Below are 13869 nucleotides of genomic sequence, written 5' to 3'. Positions count from 1 at the left end.
AGAGCCCTCAAGAAAAGCCAGACTTTTATTCAAAATGGGGTGTCGCCAGTCTCACACAACAAAGAGAGAACAGCTTTAAAACAATGCTATGAACTGTCTTCCACTTTGCTACTGAAAATATTTTGAGCAGCTATGAACCCACCATCCAGCATTTGGGACATCTTCTTATGGGCCTCAGGGTTATATTGCCTACCTCTGTGTGTTCAAACTGCTTCTATTTCTATGCAGAGGGATTTTGTGATTATACGCTTTGTGGTTATTTTTAAAATAGGATTTTCCTAAAATTAAAACATTTAAAAAAGACAGCTGGTGCCTTTTTTCTTGCTGTTTAATGATGTTCAAAGTTGCCCAAAAATTTGCTTACACATAATCATAAAGGACTGAATCAGTTCCCCGCTTTGCATCGTTTCTGTTTTAGAAGTCCTTGCAGCGCAGCCACTATGAAATCATGCTGCCCATGATCCAGATTCACGCAGTCTCTCTAAAATGTTAACTGATTCAGGTCTTCATAATTAGAACTGATCCAGAAGCTATTAGAAAACATCCCTAGCAATTTAAAGAAGCATTATACTAGATATTAAGATATGATTAGAAATAGATCACTTGTTATCGGTGGTTTGACAGCCCAACTTAGTAAACTAGAACCCCCTAAAAAATCACCAGAAATATCTAACAACAATACTTAAACTGAGGTCTCATAACGAGTAATTAAGGGTGCTGAAAGAACTCACAGAAGGTGTTGCATTCTCCCAAACTTTTCCATCTTATCTCATATGTTTACAGCAAAAAGAACAGAGCAGTTCTCTTCAAAGCACAATCATTATCAATCTTCTCCAACATTCCAGCAGCACAATATTATTCTTATAATGCAACCAAGTAACCTCCTCAAATCCTCAGGAAACATTAGCAAAATAATTGTTCCCTGTCAGTGTTCCTTTGTTATTACTTTATTTTTTTCTTACCCTTATTACTTCAGGCAGAAATGACTTGGAGATATTATCCATCAATTTACCAAAACAGAATTCCCCTACATTTATTTTCTTTTAGGTGAATGTTTTACAATTAAACTGTACATTAGAGCTCAATCTAAAGATTTTCTACCTGGCTAAAACTGATTGGCCCACTAAGTCTTAAGTTTAATTTCCCCTGCCCCTCTCATTTTGCTAACTAGAAGAGAAATGAATCCACCTTCAAGCCTGTTGGAATCAATCTTCTTTTCTCTTTCTCACAATTTATAAGTCAGAGGCTTAAAAAGTGTTCATATCCTCTTTTAACAAGCTGGCTATGCGAGATAAGCGCAAGAACATTAATAAAAATAGCTAAGCATTAAGTCATGGATGTTTTACAAAAGTAGACCTAAAAAAAAAGAAAAATCCTGAAGGCTAATTGTGATTTATACCACGTCTCTTTTCCAATACTACCAATTATCAATCATCCCTAAAAGATCCCTTCTTTGACATGCCAATGTCATGAATGCAACTGCTGCCAGCTCATTCCTAATCAGGTGAGACATTGCATGGCATAGACCACCCCCTGGTTAGCCCTGTGACTTGTAAATGCTGGCACACTGCAGAAGAGGTTTTATTTTTTCCAGGTTATGGACTTTTACTTTTTTTTTTTTTTTTTAAAGGAGTTCTTCATAAAGATTTCACAGCTGGAAGCACAGCTTCTCTCACCTCAGGTCTCCTACACATTGCACCTTGGTACAGCTTGCACCATCACTTTTACCACCACCCTCAACATCTCCAGCATTCATGAAAAACGTATCCAGAACAACGATAATACAACCACCAGCACTGAAACTTTTATTACTGCAATTACAACAAAGCAGCTGGTGGTAATAATAATAATACTTAGCATTTATATGGTGCTTTATATCTTCAAAAGGCTGTATAAACATTTGCAAATTAAGCCTCACAGAACTCCTGAGAGAGAGATACATTTTCTGGTTTGTAAATAAGAAACTGAGGCAAAGAGACAAAACAGCTGCCTCCAAAATCAAGATCTCTAGATGATTTTAGAAAAGGGAATGGAGGTTCTCTTTGGACAATAAGAACTTGTAGAGTTATAAAAGTACAGCTTAAAATATTCAAAGAATACAATGGGACAAACTCTCATGCTCTGCACATCCTCCCCCTCCAAAAGAAATCAGTAAACACTTTCCCCAGGAAGATTTAGTTCCCTGCTGCCCGCTACTCTAAGCTACTCACCGCCGCGAGACACAAAACGCTGGACTACACAGCCCAGTAGGACCATCTCATCTGCCAAACCCCCAACCTGGAAGTCCAAGCTCCTCCAGAGTAGTCAAACTGTTGATAAACTGCACAAAACTGACTTCTATCATTCGCCACCAAGACTGGGCAACAAGACAGCAGCTTGCTTCTCCTCCCAGGCTGTACTCTGCTCTGCCACTATTTAAGAAACACACAAACACTTCTTTTTCTTGCATGTCAATGTTCAGCTTTAATACAAAAAGTGAGAAAAACTGTACATTCTAAGTAGAAAAGAACAAATGCCACCACATATTCAAGGCACTTCTGAGAATATCTTACATTCATATTCAGTAAGACACTGAATGAACAGACTTTTTTTGTGTGTATTAGACACCTTGCTCACACAGAGAAAACAAATGCCTACACACACTCTAACACCTCCTATTCAGGTCTTCAGCTCTAGAACTGCTTGAAGCGAGCTTAAAATTATTGCCTAGACAAAATACACAGCGTTAAACCTTTAGAGAAGGCATTACTTTTACAGCCCCATCGCACAAAGACTTGACTACCCATGTAATTTTACATATGACCTGTCCCACCGAGTGGATCGGAATGCATTTCAGAAGACACTAGAATATAATGACACAAAAGGGAAGAAGCTGATTTGCGAGAAAGGAGAACCTTTACTGCAAGAAGTGGCATGAAGTGCATTCTGCAAAGCTGGAGATGGACCACTATGTGCAACTGAAGAGTGAAGTAAAACAGAAAGAGAAGGGGAAGCTTAGGGGATAAATGAGGAAGGAGGAAGAAATAAAACAGGAGATTAAAGTTATATCAGGACTCAAGAGCAGGATGGACCAGAATATGGAAGACAGTGGAGAAACATGGCTCAAGCAAGTGGAGAAGGAAGGAAAACATTAAGAGCTAACCCAGAGGCCAGGTTGAGCAGGGAAAAGAACTGAGGTCAAACCTGAAGGCAAGGCTCAAAATACAGCAGTGCTTTAGCACAGAAGCAGCCATGAGAAGGGAAACAGCAACTTCAATGAAGAAGATCTGTTTGCCTCTCAGCAGCGGGAGGACATTCGTCACGCAGAGGTGATTTACCTAATGGACACTAAGGTACAAAGTCCAGATTCCTCACTCTGTCCTGCCCTCTGTATGTGAGATAGCACCAAGAGGCTAATTACCAGATAGCCCGGATTTATTAGCCATAACAAAGCTTGCAGCTAAAATAGGAACAGACTCCACCCTCCTACCTCCCAGCCCTGTGCCTTCACCCCTGGCCAATTCTTTATCTGTAAATACAGGAAGAGAAGGAAGCATTAGAGATGAAACATTACACTAAGGTTGCGAGGGCAAGGGAAGAACTGCAAAGCAATAAATAATGCTAGAAGTGGAGAAGAGAATAAGTAATTCCACTTCAGGAAAATCAAGCCTGGGACAACACTGAAGTAAAAGAAGAAGAAAAATGTGTATTTAAATACACAACCTGCCACCCGACTCTGAATAGGAAACATAGATGTATGTCTCCAACTGAAGGCCGTATAATGCACACACTGGCTTCTCAAGACATGTTGTGCAAAGCTGTAAATTACTTTAGAGACACATCTATAAATGGCTGACTTTTCTGTGCTGTTTTCAAAACGGCACAGAAGATCATCAAGCCGAATTTTATTACAACTTGATATCACAAACCCCTCATGATGTAACTCAGTTTCATCGCATAGTCCTTGCTACATTGTCATATGCACTCAGTTACAGTGAAGAACTCAACGCACGAGATGAACGTCTCACGCCTTGTACAAAGGCGTCACATTCACACGCTCTGAGTAATAGAACTGCACATTCAAAGTATTTTTATGACGTACGCTGGGATTCCCAAAGGCACTGAACTGCTACCAAACCCCTGGATCAACCAGACACCTAACTCCCTGAAACACCAAGCATTACATCCCTTACGGACTAGAAAAAGAAAGCTTTCTCAAGGCTAATTACTCCAAATTATATTTTACACTGGAAACAAAGAGATCTTTGACTCAGGAAATAGAGAAGATTACACCTCAGACACGCTGTAGAATCAAGCAAAAAGAGCAGTGGCATCGAAGAAGGAAGAGTACATCAGAATGAAGAGCAGAGTCTTCAGTCTTCATGAAAGGAGCATTCAGAGGGCTGAATTAACATTAAGCCCTCTCAACCACCCCAGAATGAAAGAAAGTGCTCATTAACCAAAGTCCACATTTCAGGTAAAAGACAAATCACTAGGAGGACTAAGCGAACAAATCACAAATTCTGCCTAAAGTTAAAACATTGATAAAATTTGGATAATCTTACATCTCACCAGGCATCCGCAGGTATTGAAGAGCAAATGGTCTTCTGTGATGTCATGTATTTCTCATGGGGTTTAGAACAAGTTTTATGCAGCTGATTTGAGGGGTATGTTAAATATTGTTTCCCTTTCCTAATGGATCTGGACCTATACTAATGACCAGCCAAAGGATACTGCTAACATCTGACTTTCAGCTCTCTTTGCACTTGAGCCAATTTCTGGAAAGTGAGGGGGAGGAGAAGGGAATACTGATGGGAGAAACAGCAAGCCTAGCGCCTGCTTTTCTGCTTGGTCAATTCTTTAAAAATGCTTTTACATGCAGTAGTAGAAATCAAAGTAACACACACAAATCCCCATGAGGCAACCCTTTACTTTCCAGTTACAAACACTCCTGAGCTACAGACATTAAGGCTCGCAGTGGTACTTTCGCAGTAGGTTAAGTCTGAAGCATCCCGCAGCTACAGCTAATTCCAGCCCCCTGCCCCCAGAACCAACTATGGCAGCTTCACAATTAAGTCAGAAGAACACAGCTCCTCTGTGCTCATGGGAGGCTTGAAAGAAGTCAGATGTTCTCTTACCTGCAGTGGTAATCTATAAAATCCAGAAAAATCCATAAATGGTAACATTTGGGACTATTAAAAGATAAATGCTCTATCTCGTGTAAAACCAATGCATTCTTGAAAAGAAAAAAAAAGATACATGTATAGAGCCTACTCGGAGTTACTGAACATCCATAACACCTACTCTTACTCAACAAATACTGTTCTTAAAACGGTGAGTTTTTTTCTAAATATTCTGTTGAAATTCTCAAAGGTTTCACAGTATTACAGAACAAGGGGTTCATCATTTCACAATCCAAGGTTTTATGTTTTTTCACTGTTACAGAGAACGTAGCAATTTCCACGGTTGGTCAAAACGCCAACTTGAGTGAAGCTTTACGAACAAATGCAAGTAGAATCCCCTGTCACACTGTCAGCAATGAAAATGCCTGTTATGCGTCAGAAAACTACACAACAGAAAACCCCACAGAAATAGATAACTTAAGGAAAGATGTACAAATTCCACACTAAATACTAACCCTGCACCATTGAAGTTACAGACATCTGCCAACTTTGCCTATCCATAATGCATAAGGTTGCTGAAGTCTATTCAGAAACAGACAGAGGTAATAAATGCAAAGAAAGTAATCTGTAATTTGCTATTTCCACTTCAGATCTCAGTCCTGTGGAGCTTCACAGCATGAGTAACTTTAATTACCTAGACAGTGGCATAGAGAGGGAAGGGAAGAAAGGACTGGAAGTGTTCAATTAGTAGCATTCAAGGCCCTGAGTTGGCTAATATTTCAAAACTTTACTAAAGCTGACATTACAGAATAAAATCAAAGGCATGTGTTAGTGATTGTGGGCTCATGGTCACTGCTCGAAATGAAAACAGGTTCTCAAAAGCTAATGCTAACAACATTTGCATTTGTAACTGATTCATTTTTTTATCCCCCCTGTGTCCCTGACACACAATTAAAAAAAAAAAAAACAAACAAGAAAATCACAGATGTGAAGGTTGCTTCTTCCCACATCACCGTGGTCTTTCCAAAAAGGCTGTGACTATCCTCGCCAGGCAGCAAGCAGAATTACGTAGGCTCCTCAAGTATTAAATGCTGTAAGAGACACCTTGTTTTACCTTTCATTTTCAGTGAACGAAGAGCTCTGTTTTGTAAACAGTTGTGCGAATGCTTTTCTACACACACACCCCCCAGATAGTCTCACTGACTTAGATGAAACTTTAAATGACTTTACACCTGAGTTCATCTACGGGCACAACAGGGAGAAACCCAGCAGTCGCTCAGGACTGCAGAAACAACTGAAGTTCCAGGCAAAATGTAGAATTCACGTGAGAGTGATCATCTAACTTGAGACCTAGGGTGGGATACTGAAATTCATAGGAATTTCAGGGTTGAGTTAAATCGATATTTGTATGAAGCTATGAGAAAAATCAGTGTGTTGGATGAATAAATCGATGGATGAATCAGAGTCTAACTCTGGAGTTGAGATACAATGGCAGCAGTTACAGCTCCTCCTGAAAGGGAGAATTCTAGTTTCTGGTAATGCAAAGCATTTAATATTGGGAAAACAAGCAGATTAGCACTGAAAACAAGAAATTAGCCTCTTAGTCTTCCCCCCCCCCCCCCAGTGTGAAAATTCAATCTATATAACTGCACTGTTAGTTTAGCTACCTATGGTATATTTAGTGACTTACAGTTTTAGCAGGTACTGTGTAGGTATGGCCCTACATGAGGAAAAAGGGTATTTCAGGCATCATGCTGCTCTCTGTACCACAAAACAAATACTGAGGCTTCAAAATGAGTTAACTGCCATCTAGTCGCAAGCAGTTCATTAAGCTTCTTAGGAGCCCAGCTCAGAACTAGAACGATGAAAACCCCGAATCCCTATGGACAAAGGGGACACAGAACCAGGTGCTGTTAAATGAGAAAGCAAGAAGAAACCCTAGTTTCAAAGGAAATGTGAGAAACAGACCCATCCCCATCCAGAAAACATGCACGTAACCAAAGCACCTTCACAATTCTCCTTGAATGGAGGTATCGGAATCAGGCCACGCACACAGTCCCGTGGTGTTAAATGTCTTTGCTTTCTGGCCACCAACCCCGCAACAGAGAGAGGAGAATCTGGAGGGGTCACAGACCAAAGGGCTCCGTTTTTCGGTCTGGCACAGCTGAAAGCTGTGTCTTCAATAAAATCTCGTACTTTTGACCAGTCATTCACCATAGGAGAAGACAGAGTGATGCAGGAATTGTAATTAGGAGTGCAAGAGCAACAAGTGCTAGACACTGAAATCAAAGTTAGCAAGTCTTCATCGTGTGGACTTGAAGTCTTCCGTTATTTCACTCCAGTAGTTGAAAAGTTCGTATACATTTAATCTATTTTGACCCTCAAGGCACCAATTATTCAACTTCAGATGTTTAGATTTTAATAAGCTTTCACCAACAGGAAGGAAAAAATGCAGCAGTTAATGTGACTGGTTTGCCATTTACAGCTAGACTACAGACAGAAAGAAAATCAATCATATTTCACAAATTTAATTGTTGACAAGTGCAAAACTTGTGTATTTTTTTTCCACCTGTGCATTTCATAGCAGAAGTAAGTATCTTCAGATCAATCTTGCTCTCTCTATTATCGCTATATATAACCTGGCACCTAATCACTATCAGGTGTTGTTGCTTGTGCGGTGTTACCTACCTCCAATTAAATCTAATGGGATGCTTTGGCTGCTTTCAAAATGACATGCAATCAAAACCATTCACTCTGAGCTATAAGAAGGCATAACTCAATACTGCAGCCACTATGAGTACGTGACAATACAAGCCAGTTAGACAATCAAAGTCCAAAGCCACTTGTATTCCACAGCCTCCCCCAGTAAAGGCATGCAGCAGCCCCAGCCTGCTCCCGTGGAACCCTGAGCACAGTATCTCCTTACCTGACGATACCTGTATGCTAATAACGCTACATTCACTGTGAGCTGTGAATCAAGATTAGATACACTGTGTGTTCCTTACACCTCAGGAGCCCTGTAAGCTCTTTGCAGTCCCCACAGCTCACTGAGAGGAAATGACCGACCCATTTCAGGCCTGGCCTAGGAGAGGACCACTTCTCAGAGACCATGGGTTACAGCATTTCCATGGGTGCTCCGTGGAAAGAAGAGCAGTCACACAATGCTGACTCAGTATTTCCAGTTGCTAACAACAAAAATGGACATTTTCATGTCCTTCCATGTAAGCAATTTTTGTAGCTGACACTGCACAGTCACAAACGAGAAGAAAGATGGTCAATAGGAAGGGAGGAGGACCACATTTTTGATGATGGAGAGGCACAATTAAAATATGGTCTACACAGCAAAGACACACGAGATCCATCATTTAGTTAATATTTCAGCAGACACAAGACAGAGCAGTAATACTTTTATCTTCATTACTTCACTGTAAGTAAACAAACCAGGCTCCACCAAAGGTCATATAGCTGCACGTCTATAACTCTGGGGGGTACAAGACCCATGAGCAAAGCATGGTTTTTGAGTGAGAGGGTTGGTTGCCAAACAACATCCTCAAGAAAAACTTGTTCCACCCTTCTTCTATTGCCTGCTACCAGCTGGCTTGAAACCAGGGTTTAGCGTAAGCAGCAATGTCTCACTTTTCATGGATACAACGCAGACCTACTGAGGTTACAGGGAGGCAGGAGCATCTTAGATCATACCACAAAATGCTACAAACCTGTTTTCCACTGCGTGCCCAGGTTGTCCTTATTCCGCTGGCACGATGCGTAAGGGAGCGCATGTCATGGTGATGAGAGGGGCAGAAAGAGGAAGAACACCAGGCAAAGTTAGCAGCGAAAAGGAAAGGGCAGCGGAGGAGAAAGAAGGCAGCTGGCAGAACACCAGAAACACGGGCACGCAACAGGATTATCCCACCCGAAAGCTGCCCTTCGCCAGCTACTGGCAACACACGCCACCTTTGGAAAAGCCAGCTTAACCGCCGGGGAAAAAATGCCACAACAAGGAGAGGAAGCCAGGTCACCTGGTAGAAGGTGAGGCAGCAGGAGGAGGAGGAGGAGGAGGGGGGCACGGACGCTGCCCTTCCGAGCGGCGGGGGTCCCCAGCCGGCGCCCGGGCCGCCCCCGAGGCCGCAGCGCGCTGCCAGCGGGCAAGGGGCGAGCAGGTGTGGCGGTGTTACCGCACGGGGCGAGAAAAATATACGTACACCTATACACACGCACGCACACGGACAGCTAGGTGTATATAAAGCCACGGCGGCGGGGGAAGGCTGAAAAAGCAGCAGCGAAGCGCCGTTCCCAGCCGCCGCGGCGGAGCCGTGCACAGCCCGGGGGCCCGGAGGGGAGTTTTGCAGCGGCCCCCGCCCGAGCGGAGAGCGGCGGCAGCGCCCGTCCCGCCGGGACCGGGACCGGGGAGGGGGGAGGCTGGGGTTAATGCCCCGCGATTCGCCATGTTGCGGCTGCCCGGGCGGCTTTTTAGGGTCGGGGAACAAAATGGGGGGGGGGGGGGGGGGGGGGGGGGAGAGATCGGCAACCGGGGGGAAATCCCGCCCGGTCATCCCCTTACCTTCCCGGGCGTCCTCCTCCCGCAGCGGGGCCGGCGGCGGCCGCGGGGCTCCGCGCAGGGCGCCCGGGGCTCCCCGCCGCCGCCGGGCTCTGAGCAGGGGCAGGGGCGGGCGCGGGGGTTCCGCTCCGCTCCGCGCCGCCAACAAAGTGCCGAGCGGGAGCGGGGAGGGCGCCGGTCAGCGGGAGCGGCGGAGCGGAGCGGAGCCGAGCTCCCTCTGCCGGCCCGCCGCCCCGCCCCGGCCCCGCCGCCCCGGCCCCGGCCCCAGGCGGCGGCGGGGCAGCGCGGAGCCCCGCGGACCCCTCCTTCTGCGCTCCGGCGGTGCTGCCCCCCCCCAGCGCCGTGCGGGCCCTGGGCGCCGCCGGGGGTGCGGAGCTGCACCCCCGCCTCCTCGCCCGCTCCCTGTTGCGCTTTCCAGGGCGCTCACGAAATGCCACGGTACTGAGAGCAGCTTCCCCGGAGCTGGGCTGGAATATGGGAGTCGTTCAAAGTGACCGTAAGCGTTCACCAGAAAAAAAAAAAAAAATAAAAAGGAAAAATAAAGCCTCACACAAAACCTACCGAGACTCCAAAGCGAAATCCTTCCCCAAAGAAGTAGGTGCACCTAAACCACCTTTAGAACCAGTCAGCTACCAGAACAAAGTCTCCCCGTCCTCACCCGAAATCCCGGATGAAATGTCCCAGCTGTTCACGGCGTTTCCATCTGGCACCACGTTCCTCCTGACCCTGACAATTCACACGTGGCTTTCACTCTGCGCAGGGGAGTAGTCCCACGCACAGATACCATTGGCACGCTTACAGGTAGCCAAAGTCCTGACGCTACACTGTTGCCACGGCCGTGATTTCTGTAACGAGCCACTTCCACTCCTAAAATCGGGCTGTTCCCTGAGAATCTCTTTTCACTGATTTCACTTTCAAATGAGTTTTTGTCTTTTCTAGCTCCAGGGAAAAGCTAGAAAATGTAAATCTTTCAACAGCATTAGACAAATGAAAAGAACCCCCCCCCATCAGGTAGTACATCGGAGAGCTAATCTGATTTTTGAGGTTCCATTCCTGATTTTTGATAGGATTGAATTGCCAGTCCTGAACGACTTACAAACCTGCTTAATTATGTTCCCGAGTCTCCTTCCAGGCTTCACCAAGGTTCCTTGTGAAGATCAAAATCAGATCTATACCAAACACGTAGCCATTTCCAGGACTGAGCCACGGCTATCCAAACATAGCAACAGGTCCTTTATGCTACACGGTTTCTGTGATTCCAGGCCCTCTTCAAGAAATCCGCAGAGGAAAAGTATAAACGAATGAAGGAGCAGCTGCTCGCTGAAATTTCCACTCAGTTCCAAGAAATGAGACTTGGCAGGTCCTTGCTTTTTATAACACTCCGTGACTCATTTGCAGAGGCAGGTGAAGTCAGAGCCATCGCTGCCAGAGTCGTGCCCCTGATGGCTTCTCCAGGAAGGACACGGACTTTCCCAAACACTTTTTTAAAAAGAAGAAAGGAAGGCATTGCTCAGCTACTGTTAGCAGCGGTTCAGACACTGAATCTCTTCTAAACTGATGCTAGTCCATGTTTGACCTGGTGTTTTCCAGCAAATCTTCCTAAGAATAAGGTCTGAGCTCTGCAACTTGTGTTATTTTGCCAGGCTCCCAGGAAGATTCAGAGCTGAGGGCGGTGGGCAGCAGGCAGGGGTGAGGCTCTCTGGGGGTTCCCATGAACCAGACAGGAGAGAGTAACCCAAGCTTGCAGACTAGGCAGGGAGACATGGGGCCTCACTCCACCATTGCTTAGGAGTTCACCTTAACCCTGCTTCAAAAAACAAACAAAAAAACAACAACAGAAAAAACACACAAAACAACAACCAAGAGAAAAAGAAAAGCAGTTCAGCCAACTTCCCTTTCCTGGCTCCGAGCTGGCAAAACCCCTTGTCATGCTGCATCTTCTTCTAGTGGTTCTGTCTCTGCTACTTTTTCTGATCCAGAGGGTCCTCCACGAAACTGGAAAGTGCAAAAAACACTTGTGAAATAATGGGGGGATCGGGGGAGGTGGGAGGGGGGATCGAGTCCACTTTTGTGTACCTAAACAAGCAATGAAATGCACAGATAGCATACACTTATCTTGGTAACGGGAAGTTTGTTTCCAACAAACCTTCAAACCTTAAAGAATCAGATTGTGGAGAGGTCACCTAGGTCATTCATATGAATGAACACTTAGAGGAACACTGACATCTAAACTGACATTTCTAAACTATTCATGCCAGTTGCCATACACACGCTCCCTAGGTAAATAATCATAGTAATTTATATATAAAATTGCTTACCCCATGAGAGGCTGGAAGGAATATGATAGGTGCTATTCAAGAAAAGGTTGGGGACTGCTTCAGTCCTTGGCAGGGATAAACAGTGCCTCTCTTCCCCCTTTTTTCCTGGACAGCAGCCCAAGACCAGCCCCTGATCCAATTCCCTTTAACAAAGGACAGAAGGCAAATGCAGAAGACCACCGTGGGCTGATGTTTTTGTTTGGTTTTGGGAAAGAAAATATTTAAAGGGGACAGAGATGATAAAGAGGTACATGGAAAGAAAGGGGGATGTGAGGATGAGAAAAGGGAAACCAGAGGAATAAATGGGAGAGAGAAAGATTTGAGGAAGAATTAATTCGATTTCTGTGCTTTATTAACTTTTCTTCAGGATGTGTACAGCAGGTACGGGCATTTAGAAAATTATTTTATATTATTATGAAGCTAATGTCACCGTAGATAGGAAACCTCAATATTGTAACACAGGGGGTGAAGAAAACATTTCATCAATGTTTTTGTATTTGGGGAAAAGACGAAATACGCCAAAGAATTTCCTTCTGTTGTAGAATAGCCTAAAGATACTTTCCGTGCTGGGAACCTGCAGAATGACTTACACACAACAAACGACTTCAACAACCGTCTGGCAGACCCAGCAGAGTCTGCTTGCTGACACCCCTCCTTCCTGCGTGGAATTCGGCCAAACGCCTCAGCCCCAGCCAGTTGCAATCTCCTTTGCAGGTGTACACACAACGGAAGGCACGGTGCAGGGAACAAACCTGCAGATTCCTGGGGAGCGCCATTGTTTGGGCTGTATTGAAAATAGATGGGCAAGTGTTCAATTTGTGCAGTATTCGCTGCAGCAAGCCTGGGGATTTAAGATTAACTGCTTGATACTGGAATTTCCACTCTCATTGAAAACAGACACTACCGTATCCATAGAGTTTTCAGGAGAAAAATATACAATGCAAGCCTGATTATTCTCTTGATTTTAAGGCGCGTGCAGCTACAGTGAGGAACAGCAGAATTGTTCCTGATTTAGGATCATAAAAATGCAAGGTTAATCCACAGCAAACGAGAGAAACAGAACAGACTAGCTATCGGTCCATACTCCTCCATTCTTTATGCTTTGGAAAAGAAAAAAGAAACCCGAAATATGGAAAGTATTTATTTGCTGCTTAGGTAAAATTATAGAAAACATTTTTCATAAAGGCTAAACATGGTCCTATCTATTATACAATGCAGGCCAGAGGATCTAAAGAATAAGCATAGAGTTTCTTCTAGTCCCGAAGTCACTTGCAGTCTGATTGGAAGTTTCCTTGGGGTATGTCTGGTTTTAAAATATTCTGCTTAAATGTGTCGTCCTTCATGCTATAAAAAGGTGTGTATGTATATATTTTAGACCATTTTCAGTAGAAACTAAGTGAATGTAATTGTTCTAAACTCAGATTTACTCTTTGAGTAGTAAATCGACAAATAACATAATGGCCTCAAAACTGGTGAGATAGTTTTGGTCTAAACATATCGGGGACATTCTATAAACTTCTAAATTATTTAGGAACGTAGGGACTGCTATCCAAAAATTAGCTTTGGGTAAACCCTCTAATGTGTTTGGTTTTGGTTTTGTTCCCCCCCAAATGGAATATAAATAAAAATTATTAAAAGGCATGCTCTCTCCCCCCACCATAGGCTTTGGAACATTAAGAAGTAGTCAGTCAATTCCTTTATTGGAGGACTTGTGCTTAGTTGATCAATATGAAATTACAGCACCTACTTGCATTTTCTTTAATAACTTTCCTAAGGAAGGTTGGTTCAGGCAAATGAAGTAAAGCACACCACAGAGCTACCCACAATCTAAAAGTGAAAAGGAAGGCAGAACCCAGTGTGTCTGTAACCCTCTCCTGGCAGAAACCGAACT

The 13869-nt window shown here is 44.1% G+C and overlaps 1 protein-coding gene across 9 annotated transcripts in view; it reads right to left on the bottom strand.

The window, feature by feature from the left end:
• Window positions 1-11001, bottom strand: part of EPS8 (EGFR pathway substrate 8, signaling adaptor) — a 149406-nt gene extending 138405 nt beyond the window's left edge. For 2 of the 9 annotated variants that reach the window (XM_075115080.1, XM_075115071.1), the window contains exon 1: window positions 10761-11001. The gene's annotated coding sequence lies outside the window, so the exon portion shown is untranslated. Of the gene's footprint in view, window positions 1-8818; window positions 8856-9663; window positions 9931-10221; window positions 10410-10760 lie in introns of those variants that run through there. The other 7 variants (XM_075115064.1, XM_075115020.1, XM_075115028.1 and 4 more) reach the window with 6 other exon arrangements.
• Window positions 11002-13869: the final 2868 nt, after the last annotated feature.

The sequence above is a fragment of the Phalacrocorax aristotelis genome, chromosome 1 (genome assembly GCF_949628215.1).
Source record: "Phalacrocorax aristotelis chromosome 1, bGulAri2.1, whole genome shotgun sequence".
NCBI classification, from domain to species: Eukaryota; Metazoa; Chordata; class Aves; order Suliformes; family Phalacrocoracidae; genus Phalacrocorax; species Phalacrocorax aristotelis.
The sequence above is the reverse complement of the archived record's forward strand: the minus strand, read 5'-3'. Positions and strand labels throughout refer to the sequence as shown.